The following is an 11,816-nucleotide window of genomic DNA, read 5'->3' as shown; positions in this document are numbered from 1 at the left end:
AATAGATGTAAGTGCTTGTTGAACGGCACCCCTGGGACAGTGCCTTACAGGACAAGGAGGAGCTCCTCGGAGCGGGGCTGGCTGTTGTGTGGCGGCAGTGGCTGGTTGTTGGGTGATGGTTGGTTGTTGTGTGTGGTTGTTGGTTGTTGGGTGGTGGTTGGTTGTTGTGTGTGGTGGTTGGTTGTTGGTTGTTGTGTGTGGTGGTTGGCTGTTGGTTGTGTGGTGGTTGGTGGTTGGTTGTTGTGTGTGGTTGTTGGTTGTTGGTTGTTGGTTGTTGTTTGTTGTTGTGTGTGATTGTTGTGTGTTTGTTGGTTGTTGTGTGGTTGTTGGTTGTGGTGTATGGTTGTTGGTTGTTGTGTGTGGTGGCTAGTTGTTGTGTGTGGTGGTTGATTGTTGTTGTGTGGCAGTTGGTTGTTATGTGTGGTGGTTGGTTGTTGGTTGTTGTGTGTGGTGGTTGGTTGTTGGTTGTTGTGTGGTGGTTGGTTGTTATGTGTGGTGGTTGGTTGTGTGTGGTGGTTGGTTGTTGGTTGTTGTGTGTGGTGGTTGGTTGTTGTGTGTAGAGGTTGGTTGTTGGTTGTTGTGTGTGGTGGCTAGTTGTTGTGTGTGGTGGTTGATTGTTGTTGTGTGGCAGTTGGTTGTTATGTGTGGTGGTTGGTTGTTGGTTGTTGTGTGTGGTGGTTGGTTGTTGGTTGTTGTGTGGTGGTTGGTTGTTATGTGTGGTGGTTGGTTGTGTGTGGTGGTTGGTTGTTGGTTGTTGTGTGTGGTGGTTGGTTGTTGTGTGTAGAGGTTGGTTGTTGGTTGTTGTGTGGTTGTTGGTTGTTGTTGTGTGGCGGTTGGTTGTTGTGTGTGGTTGTTGGTTGTGTGTGGTGGTTGGTTGTTGGTTGTTGCTGTGTGGTGGTTGGTTGTTGGTTGTTGTGTGGTTGGTTGTTGTGTGTGGCTGGTTGTTGTGTGGCAGTTGGTTGTTGTGTGTGGTTGGTTGTTGGTTGTTGTGTGGTGGTTGGTTGTTGGCTGTTGTATGGTGGTTGGTTGTTGGTTGTTGTGTGTGGTGGCTGGTTGTGTGGTGGTTGATTGTTGTTGTGTGGCAGTTGGTTGTTATGTGTGTGGTGGTTGGTTGTTGGTTGTTGTGTGTGGTGGTGGGTTGTTGGTTGTTGTTGTGTGGTGGTGGGTTGTTGTGTGTGGTTGTTGGTTGTGTGTGGTGGTTGGTTGTTGGTTGTTGTTGTATAGTGGTTGGCTGTTGGTTGTGTGGTGGTTGGTGGTTGGTTGTTGTGTGTGGTTGTTGGTTGTTGGGTGGTGGTTGGTTGTTGTGTGTGGTGGTTGGTTGTTGGTTGTTGTGTGTGGTGGTTGGCTGTTGGTTGTGTGGTGGTTGGTGGTTGGTTGTTGTGTGTGGTTGTTGGTTGTTGGTTGTTGGTTGTTGTTTGTTGTTGTGTGTGATTGTTGTGTGTTTGTTGGTTGTTGTGTGGTTGTTGGTTGTGGTGTATGGTTGTTGGTTGTTGTGTGTGGTGGCTAGTTGTTGTGTGTGGTGGTTGATTGTTGTTGTGTGGCAGTTGGTTGTTATGTGTGGTGGTTGGTTGTTGGTTGTTGTGTGTGGTGGTTGGTTGTTGGTTGTTGTGTGGTGGTTGGTTGTTATGTGTGGTGGTTGGTTGTGTGTGGTGGTTGGTTGTTGGTTGTTGTGTGTGGTGGTTGGTTGTTGTGTGTAGAGGTTGGTTGTTGGTTGTTGTGTGGTTGTTGGTTGTTGTTGTGTGGCGGTTGGTTGTTGTGTGTGGTTGTTGGTTGTGTGTGGTGGTTGGTTGTTGGTTGTTGCTGTGTGGTGGTTGGTTGTTGGTTGTTGTGTGGTGGTTGGTTGTTGTGTGGTGGCTGGTTGTTGTGTGGCAGTTGGTTGTTGTGTGTAGTGGTTGGTTGTTGGTTGTTGTGTGGTGGTTGGTTGTTGGCTGTTGTATGGTGGTTGGTTGTTGGTTGTTGTGTGTGGTGGCTGGTTGTGTGGTGGTTGATTGTTGTTGTGTGGCAGTTGGTTGTTATGTGTGTGGTGGTTGGTTGTTGGTTGTGTGTGGTGGTTGGTTGTTGGTTGTTGTGTGTGGTGGTGGGTTGTTGGTTGTTGTTGTGTGGTGGTGGGTTGTTGTGTGTGGTTGTTGGTTGTGTGTGGTGGTTGGTTGTTGGTTGTTGTTGTATAGTGGTTGGTTGTTGGTTGTTGTGTGGTGGTTGGTTGTTGTGTGGTGGCTGGTTGTGTGTAGTGGTTGGTTGTTGTGTGGTGGCTGGTTGTTGTTGTGTGGTTGTTGGTTGCTGTTGTGTGGTTGTTGGTTGTTGTTGTGTGGTGGCTGGTTGCTGTGGCGGGCTGTCGTTGTCTTGCCTGATCCTCGCATCCTCAGTGCACTGTAAGCAGCAGGCGCCTAACACAGGCCAGTGGTGTCCGGTGGAGTGGGCTGGGATCCCCTGCGCTCCCAGAGGCCCTCGAGGCCAGGCGGCCCCTGAGTGAGGGTCCAGGGGCCCCGGCCTCCTCTCCGCCTGGGTGGCTCGGCAGCCGCACACAAACAGGACCCAGGTAAATCTGCTGCAGGTGAGCCCCGGCGGCTCCCCCTCCGTGTCACGCTGGTCAGACTGTATGTCACCGTCATCAAAGGGGCTGTGCGCTGAAACCTGAAAAACCAAACGGACCTGTCTGTAGGTGTTACTTATATCACAAAGCTGCAGGTGCCTTCAGCCTCACTGGCCTTCGCTGCTAGGAGCTGCTTCCCTCCGAGCCCTCCCTTGGGACCTAACTCAACCCGACAGCAGCAGGATTGTTAGCCTCTCTCCTCACGTAAGCACCATTTTCTTTTGTGCTCTGGATTTTCAGTGGGGGTCTTGTTGGGGGGCGTGGGTCAGACCGGTTCCGTCCATCTGTCGCTGCTCCTTCTGGTTTGCCCCCTGGAGAGGCTGTCTGTGGTGGGAGGCCTTGACCTCTGAGCCAATCAGTCCTTCTGGGAGGCCAGCTCCCCAGAAGGGTGGTGGGTCCCAAAGCTTCCAGGATCACCTGATTGAAATGGGGGAAGCGCTTGGCAATCCCTCCCAAACCCGATTTCTATTCCTTTCCAAGCTCTTCTTTCCTGTTTCAGACGTAGAATATGGTTTCCATAAACCTTTGGTTATTGAGCCAAAGAGAAAAAGGTCCCATTAACAGAGTGGGATACTCTACCGCACAACCCACCGCCCCATTTGTTTGTCCTCAAAAGAGCTAGCATGGCTCAGAGGAAGTACCCTGAAGTTGGAGTGAGAGGATCTGGATTTGAATGCCAGCTCCGCTGTTTACCACCTGTGTGACATCGGGCGAGCTACCACCCACTCTGGGCCTCAGTTTCCTCCTCTGTAAAAAGAGTGGGTGAATGAAATGACCTCTAAGTTTCCTCTACCATCCTTCACACATCCCATCTCTCAAAAAAAAAGGTGCATTTTGGTTGCTGTGGATTTGTTTTAAAAGATCCAGTCCATCAAAAAATGTATATTTTTTAAAAGTTTCTCCTGCCTCGTCCACCTACCGCAGCGAAAAACATTCTCATAGAGACAGGCTTGGGTTTTTCCATGAAACTCCAAGTATTGCAGTTTCAAAACTCCTGTCAGTTGGCCCTCTGCTGGTACTCAAGGGTAGTGCATGCTTCTCTGCGAGTCTGCAGGATCCAGACAAGGAATCACTGAATTTTCAAAGTTGGGAGGACAGAGCTCTGCAGCTGGTGTTCGATAATTTGGGTTGGAATCTCGGCTCTGGTTCTTAGGGCCTGCAGGTCTTTGGGCAAACCTCTGAACCTCATTTCCTTCAGCCATGGACTCCCAAGGGATCTGTGGATAGATTTGGGGATGCAGGGGAGGTGTCTAGGAACTTGGAGAGGAAAAAAATCACGTCTTTATTTTAATATAATTGGTTTTCTTTATAATACTATGTGTCTTATTTTATGCATTTAAAAGCTTTATTCTTAAAAAGTATCTATAGGCCTCACCAGATGGCCAAAGGAGTAGATGACACATGAAAGGTTAAGAGCCCTTTCCTAGGTGATCTCTGATGGCCTTTTCTGCTCTAAATCAATAACTCTAGGACACTGTGATCAAATGTGTAGAGTTTGAAGGAATCTTCACAGGCCATGTGAGCCAAACCCCTCATTTTACAGATGAGGAAACTGAGGCCCAGGCACCGTAAGTGGCTTACCTAAAGGCATACAGGTAGAAATCATCAAAGGTAGAATTTGAGCCCAGGACTTCTGACTCCAGTATTCTTTCTACTATACCTCACTGATTTTAAAGATCATGAAATCTAGCCCCTTGGTATTACAGATGAAGCTGAGACCACTATTTTTAATTTTAATTATTAAATGATCAATAAGTGTAATTAAATTCATTTAATATTATTAATTTAATTATTAAATTATAAGTAAATTGAATTAATTTTACTTTTATTATGAATAACTTTAATTAACTTAACTTTAAATTTATGATGCATTTTGTTTATTTATTTTTTATACCAGAAGTACATCCCCCTCTACTACCATACTGAATCTTCTTATGTAAAAAAAAAAAAGTTATGCAAAAACCACCAGGCGGTGTACATCTCATTCTGCATCCATAGTCCCCCATCTCTCGACTGAGAAGAGGGAACTGTGGCTTTCATCCTGTGCTCTCTGTACCTAAGACTCTTACAGTTAATCTGTGTTCAGCTGACTTTCATTTACACTATCGAAGTCACTGTTTGTATTGTGCTCCTGGTATTACTATCTCCAGAATTCATTGCTTTATTCAAGTCTCCCCATGTTTCTCTGAATTCCTTCTTGCCCTCATTTCTCATGGTGCAATATATTTCGTTATATTCCCATGACAGAGTTAATTCAGTGTTCCTCTTCATTTGATGGGCACCAGCTTTATTTTCAGGTGTGTTTTTCCTCACCACAAAGGGTGCTGCTATGAATATTTTTTTTGTATATATGGAACCTTTGTTTCTGCCTTTAACCTTCTTGGCATATATGCCCAGCAGTAGGATTTCTGGGCCAAAGAGTATGCTGTTGCCATTATTTCTTGGAATTTGCTAGAACAAGATGCCATGTTCGAAACTTGGCCCCGTAGCGTGGTCCTTTGTTGGCTGATTTACACGCTAGACCTAATGTCCACATTCAGCTGAAACCGCACATCTCTTGGTCACAGCTATATTCACGATGGAGAAGGCACTCACCACTTACCCTGAAAGCCCCCTAAAGCCAGACTCTTAGGTGAATAAGTAAGAAAATGGGGCTCTATTTGAAAGCTCTCACTGTTTTCATTTCTAACATAAGAAAATATAATTTGAGAAAGCCTTCCCAGATGCCCCCACTTCTCAGTGGTTTCCCCACTTCTCCAATCATTTTTCTCTATACCGGTTCTATCTCCTAGGTTGGGGGTCCTTTGCCTATTCTGTGTCACAGACCTCTGGGGAAGGCTGGTGAAGCCTACAGACTCCTCAGAAACATACTGTTAAATGCATTAAGTAAAATAAAGGGGATTGAAAAGGAAAACAACAGTTAGTGGGAAAAAAAATCTGCTTTTTTTTTTTTCTAATCCAAGTTCACATCCAACCTCCTGCAATCCATCCATGGACCTCTTTAGGGACCTGTGAGCCCCAGGTCCAGAACCGCTGCCCTGCTAGAACAGAATTTCCTTGAGATAACGATTAGTTTTCGTCTTTGTACACCCCACCCCCGTGCCTAGGATAGGGCCTTCAAAGTAGTAATGCCTATTAAATGGAACCAGCAATCATTCTTTTTTAAAAAAGAGTGATGAGGTATTCATTTAGGACACCTTCCTTGTCTGGTTTCTTGGAGAGGGAAAAGCAGCCACTGGGGTCAGGAGACTAGGGTAATAGGATCCAATCTGACATTGAGAATGGAAGCAATGTGGTGTGACCTTGGGCAAGTCATTCACCTTCCTGGGCCTCAGTTTCCCCATCTGTAAAATGAGGGGGTTGGGCTAGCTGGCTTCTAAGGTTCCTTCTAATTCCTAAAATCCTGTTTAATGCAAACGGTGCTGTGGACGCAGTCTTTACCCTCGCAGAGCTTAACTGTCTAGTAGTGCAGAGATGACACAATCTTAACTCTTACCCAATGTTACTGATAAGTGCACAGAGACGTAAAACAAAGGGCTATAGGAGTTCCACTCGTCCCTATTGCGCCAGAGGACAGAGCCATGAGCAATGGGAAGAAGTGGCCAAGACAATCACTAGAGCTGGTATCAGGCACCCGTGGCTGACAGAGCCGTCCGGGACGAGCCGGCTTAGTAGCTGGTGGTGGCTCTTCCTTGTGGGTCCTCACACCAAAGCCGGGGGAGCAGCCAGGTTTGTGACAGAGGGATTCTTGGTCAGGTACGAGTTAGATTAGGTGGTGTCTGAGATCTTGTGAGATTCTGTGACACTACCGAGAGAAATCAGGGAAGGTTCACCGAGGAGGTGGCAGCCCTTTGGACCACCGGCTCTTCTACTGGAAAGAGGGGAAGGGAAGCGTCACAGGAGCCAGATTCCAATCCCAGCTCTGTCCGTTCCTACCTGTGTGACCTTGGGTAAACTGCTGCACCTGCTGAGGTCTCAGTTTCCTCACCTGTAAAATGAGGGCATGGAACTAGATACCCTCTAAGATCCCTCAAATTCTACATCTGGAGGAAGGGACTTCGTATGCGATGAGACAGAGGGAAGGCGCTCCTGGAGAAGGCATAAGCCTGAGCAAAAGCACTGAGGGCAGGCCCAGAACTGGGGATGGCTAATATTCCCGTGAGAAAGCAAGCCCATTTTTTTTTCTTCCCACCATAGATTCTAGCATGCTCTGCCACTGATACCTGGGAATAGCTAACATTTCTTTTTTTTTTTTAATTTTGTTTTGGTTTTGTTTTTTTTTTTTGGCCAGGCAATTGTGATTAAGTGACTTGCCCGAGTCACGTAGCTAGTAAGTATCAAGTGTCTGGTCTGAGGTCAGCTTTGAACTCAGGTCCTCCTGACTCCGGGGCCGGTGCTCTATCCACTGTGCCACCTAGCTGCCCCAATTTTCTATAACTTTTTAATGTTTGTAAAAATCTTTCACATAAATTATATCATTCGATCCTCACAAGAACCTTGTAAAGACAGAGAGGGCTGTGTGCGTCTGTGTGTGTGTGTGTGTGTGTGTGTGTGTGTGTGTGTGTGTATGTGTGTTTTGGACATGTCCAATGAGGGAATTAGTTTTGCTTGACTGTTTTCCTTTTTTTTTCTCCTCCAATGGGGAAGTGAAAGTAAGAGAGAAAGAAAGTAGAAATTTGTTCATTAATAAAATAAATAAAATGTTCAACCAAATTAAATACTATCTAAATCCCCTTCAACTTATGCTTGTCCAATTTTTGTTCACCTAAAATAATTTGGGAATTAAAAATGACCCTGTGAACTGGGTGCTATTATTATCTCCAAATTACAGATCAGGAAACAGACAGACAAAGGTTAAGTGGCTTGCCCAGGGTCACACAGCTAGTAACTGCCTGAGGAGGGATTCAAACCCAGGTCTTTCTGAAGTCCCTACACCATGCCACCATGACCCCCACCCCACCACACTTTCCCACATCATTAGCATCCTAAGGTTCCCTTTGCCAGTGCTACTTCTGTATGGATTCGTGTGCCAAAGCTCCGGTAGGTGCATTTTTGAACACCTGCCCAGGGTAAAATTGATGAGCCCTGGCGGGGTCAGGAAGAGATATTCCTTCTCCAGCCAGGGCTGGCTGGTTTGCTTGCTTCCCTCTTTTGAGGGCTGTCCCCCAAGATCTCTCACCTGCCAAGACCATTGCAGCCTCAGACATATGAGAGAGAAGTCAATGGGGCTGGACCACGTTCTAAAAGAAGCTTCTCCAACCTGATTGGACCTTCTCCAGGGCATCTGGCAAGCAAGCAAGCCTGCCCTGAAAACACTCCAGAAAGAGCCCTGAAGGACATGGGAGACCCATGATGGAACCTTCTGGGTCTGACCAGGTATCCACACCTGGGCTCTGCCACTAGATGGGGAAAAAACTTGGCTCCTTAGTTAAAATGGCTATGATAGGAAGTATGCCTCCCTTCTCTAACTGGGAGGCATGGTGGGAAGAAGGTCGAATTTGGACAGGGGACCTGGATTTGGATCCTGGCTCTGCCACTTACAACCCATGTGACCTTGGGCAAGATAATTAACTTCTCTGAACCCCAGTTTCCAATTCTAGAAAATGCTGGGGCTAGATCAGATGACCTCCAAGGTCCCTCTCAACTCTCAGTCTATGAACCTATAATCCCATGACCACAAGACCTCTAGAGTTCATTCTAGCTCCCAGCGACGCTAGGAGATCCACCCCCACATTGACCATTCCTGGCTCTTTCTTGCTTGGTAGCAGGAATCATACTTTTGCATTTATTTCTGGGCTCCCACTTTGGGGAGGATATTGGAGAATATTGGGGGAAAGCATCAAAGATGGTGAAGGTCTTTTCTATGGATACCACTTGGGCATCAGTTGGAGGACCTGGGGCTGTTTAACTTGAAGAGAAAACTCAAGGGGAAACATGACAGCCATCTTCTAGTATTTGAAAGGCCATCCATGGAGGAGAGGGACCAGCCAAGTTCTGCTTGGCCCCACAGGGCAGAACTAGGAGGAAGCCATGGAGGAGAGTCTTTAGGCTTGACTTCAGGAAGCACTGTTTAAGAACTTAGAGTCTTCAGACATGGAATGGGTTGCCAGTGAGTCCTCCTCACTGGAGGTCTTCAAGCAGAGACTGGGTGGCCACATGTTGGGATGGCTCTTTGACTTAGAGCTCTTCCTCACCTGACCCCACTCTCCTTTACCTTCCCAGGTTTCTTACACACTTACTCTCCTCCACATACACAGTGATCAGTGACACCAGATTCCTTGCTGTTCCTCCCACACTCTGTCTCCCACCTTCAGGCGTTTGTACTGGTTCTTCCCCATGCCCAGAACTCTCTCCCACCTCATCGATTCCTTCAAGCCTCAGCTAAAGTCCTATCTTCTACAGGTGGCCTTTCCTCACCCTCCTTATACGAAAGCCTTTCCTCTACTGATTATATCCAATTTTCCCTTAGTACAGCTTGTTTGTACATGGCTGTTTGCACATTGTATCTCCCATTTACCCGTAAGCTCCTTAAGACAAAGGACTATTTTTTGCCCTCCCCCCTTTTTTTTTTGCCTCTCTCATGCTTAGCATAATGCCTGGCACATAGTTGAGGCTTTAATAAACACTTGTTGATTGATTGAGGGTTATAGGTTGGACTGGATTGCCTCTGAGGTCCCTTCCTACTCTAACATCCTATGATTCTATGGTTTTAAGATTTCCCTGTAGGATTGGGATGCCTACAGATGGAGCCCTTGTAGCTAACCCCATAATATCTGTTAGATCAATTGATATTGCCTGGGAGGAGAAGAATATGGGCTCAGTTATTCGTGTTTCTGACTGTTCTCAGTGGGCTTGACTGGACTGAACTGAGATGGAGAAAACCCCTGACCATAACACACACTTATACACACACACACACACACACACACACACACACACACACACACACCCCACTACCACCACTAAGGGAGTATGGAATTGGAAATTTTGGTTTCTAACAGCTACTGGGTTCAGTCCTACTAAGGACTAACTGAGGCAGGAAGGAAGGGTAAGGAGGGCATCCCACCCCCCTTCCCTGGCTGAGATTTTATTCTGTATTAATTAGGGCTCTGGCTCTTAACAGGATTATTCACGCTCACTTGTCTGGGCTGTCAACAAAGGGGGAAGAAGTATTTGTGAGGGAGGGGGTGAGCAGGAGGAGGAAGGAACATGGAGTGGATTAGCACTCAGAGAAGCCTTAGCTTCCTTGCTCATATTATGAAGGGATTTAACGAGATTATTTTTAAGGTCCAAAAAAGGAAAGTGACTTACCCAAGGATCACAGGATCTTTGGAAGAGACCGCAGAAGCTGTCTAGTCAATCAGTTAATCAATAAGCATTTATTAGGTGCCTACTGTGTGCCAGGCTTAGTTCAGAAGATGGAAGGCGGGAGATGGGATACAAAGAACCCCCCCAAAAAATTGTTCTTTCCCTCAGGGAGCTTACAGTCTCTCAGACAAGATAATATCATTATCATTATCAACAACATTTATTATGTACTTCCTATGTGCCAGGCAATGTGCTAAACACTGAGGATGCAAAGCAAGGCAAACACATCCCCCAGCCTGCCCTCAAAGAGCTCACGTTCTAACGGAAGAGACAACATGCGAACAGAAGATGAATAACTAAGAATATACAGAGCGTCCCATAAGATTCAGATAGTTAAGGGTCTTGCCCAAGGTCACATGATTAGTGGTAGAAGTGGGATTTGAACCCCAGGTTCTCCTGATGCCTGGTCCAGTGCCTTCCCCACTAAATCACACTGGCTTCTGAATAGAAAAACTATAGTTAGTACAGGGAACTGGGATTTGAGGTTCTCAGAGAGTCATTTCAATGATTATCTCTATTAATTAAATCAAAATTTAATTAAATAATTAATTACAATCAAGTAATTATGATTATATAAATATTAATAATAAATTAATTAATTATTCTCAGATCTATCCATCCAGCCCTAACCTCTTTCCTGACCTCCAGTCTTGAATTTCTAACTCCCTAATTGGAAACAGACATCTTAAAGTCAACATACCAAACAGAACTCATTATCTCTCCCCCAAAACTCTCCATTCTTTGGAACCTCCCCATTACTGTTGAGGGCACCACCATCCTCCCAGCCCCTCGGGCTCACAACCTAGGAGTCATCCCAGCCACTTCATTATCTCTCACCCCTCATATCCAAGCTTTTGCCAAGGCCTGTCTATTTCACCTTTGAACATCTCTCAAATACGCTCCCATTCCTCCTCTGACAATATTACTTGCCTCATCATGCCACACATGGACTATGGCATTAGCTGCTGCTAGGTCTGCCTGCCTCAAGTCCCTCCCCACTCCAATCCACCCTTCATTCAGCCAGCAAGGTGGCATTCCTGAAGCTCGGGTCTGACCACGTCACCCCCCTCCCCTACTCAGAAAGTCCAGTGGCTCCAAAATCCTCAGTATTTCTTTTAAAGCCCTTCACAACCTGGCCCCTTTCTGGTTCCTTACACCTTGTACTCTACGGTTCTCTCTCTATTCCTACCACGAGATCCTCCATCTCCTGACTCCCTCCTTGACTTCATCTCCTGGTTCCCTTCAAGTCCATCTAACATCCTGACTTCTGCAAGAAGCTGCATCTTCCTTAGTGTTAGTGCCTCTGCCTGAGAGGATCCTCATTTCATCCCACCTATCTCCTTTGTACTTAGCTGTTTGCTAAGCTCAGCATGTTGTCTCTTCTGTGAGTTCCTGGAGAACAGATTGATTTTGACTTTTTTTGTATCCCCAGCACTTAGCACTGTGCCTGGCACTTGGTGGCATTTAATAAATGTGTGTTCACTTGACACTACCCTAGACAATTATTCAATCCTCTAAATTAGAAGACAAGTTCCCACACTAATAGAATTGCAGATCTCAACCAAAAAAAGTTTTCAGGGATAGGTCTTAAAATTCAGAAAAATTAAAAAGCCAGAATTCTTAGCAGCAGATTGCAGTATTGTATACCCCATTGAGAAAAATTGCTGATCAAATGGATATAACAGCAACACGGTACAGTAGAAAAGAATACTGGAATTGGGAGTCAGGAAGGCCTGAGCTCAAATCTATCCTCAAATACTTATTAGCTGTGTGACCCTGGACAAGTCACTTTATCTCTCTCTGCCTCAGCTTTCTCAACTGTAAAATGAAATTAGGATAAGAACATATCTAGGGTTGT

At 46.0% G+C, this 11,816-nt stretch overlaps 1 protein-coding gene across 1 annotated transcript in view; it reads left to right on the top strand.

Annotated features, from left to right (window-relative positions):
* The first annotated feature begins 2,494 nt into the window (after window positions 1-2,494).
* ELF5 (E74 like ETS transcription factor 5) overlaps window positions 2,495-11,816 on the top strand; it is a 54,230-nt gene continuing 44,908 nt past the window's right edge. The window contains 1 exon segment of the mRNA XM_020963931.2: window positions 2,495-2,794. The gene's annotated coding sequence lies outside the window, so the exon portion shown is untranslated.

The sequence above is a fragment of the Phascolarctos cinereus genome, unplaced genomic scaffold (genome assembly GCF_003287225.1).
Source record: "Phascolarctos cinereus isolate Bilbo 61053 unplaced genomic scaffold, phaCin_HiC Scaffold_9;HRSCAF=440, whole genome shotgun sequence".
Lineage (NCBI taxonomy): Eukaryota > Metazoa > Chordata > Mammalia > Diprotodontia > Phascolarctidae > Phascolarctos > Phascolarctos cinereus.
This window is presented reverse-complemented; position numbering and strand designations above follow the sequence as displayed.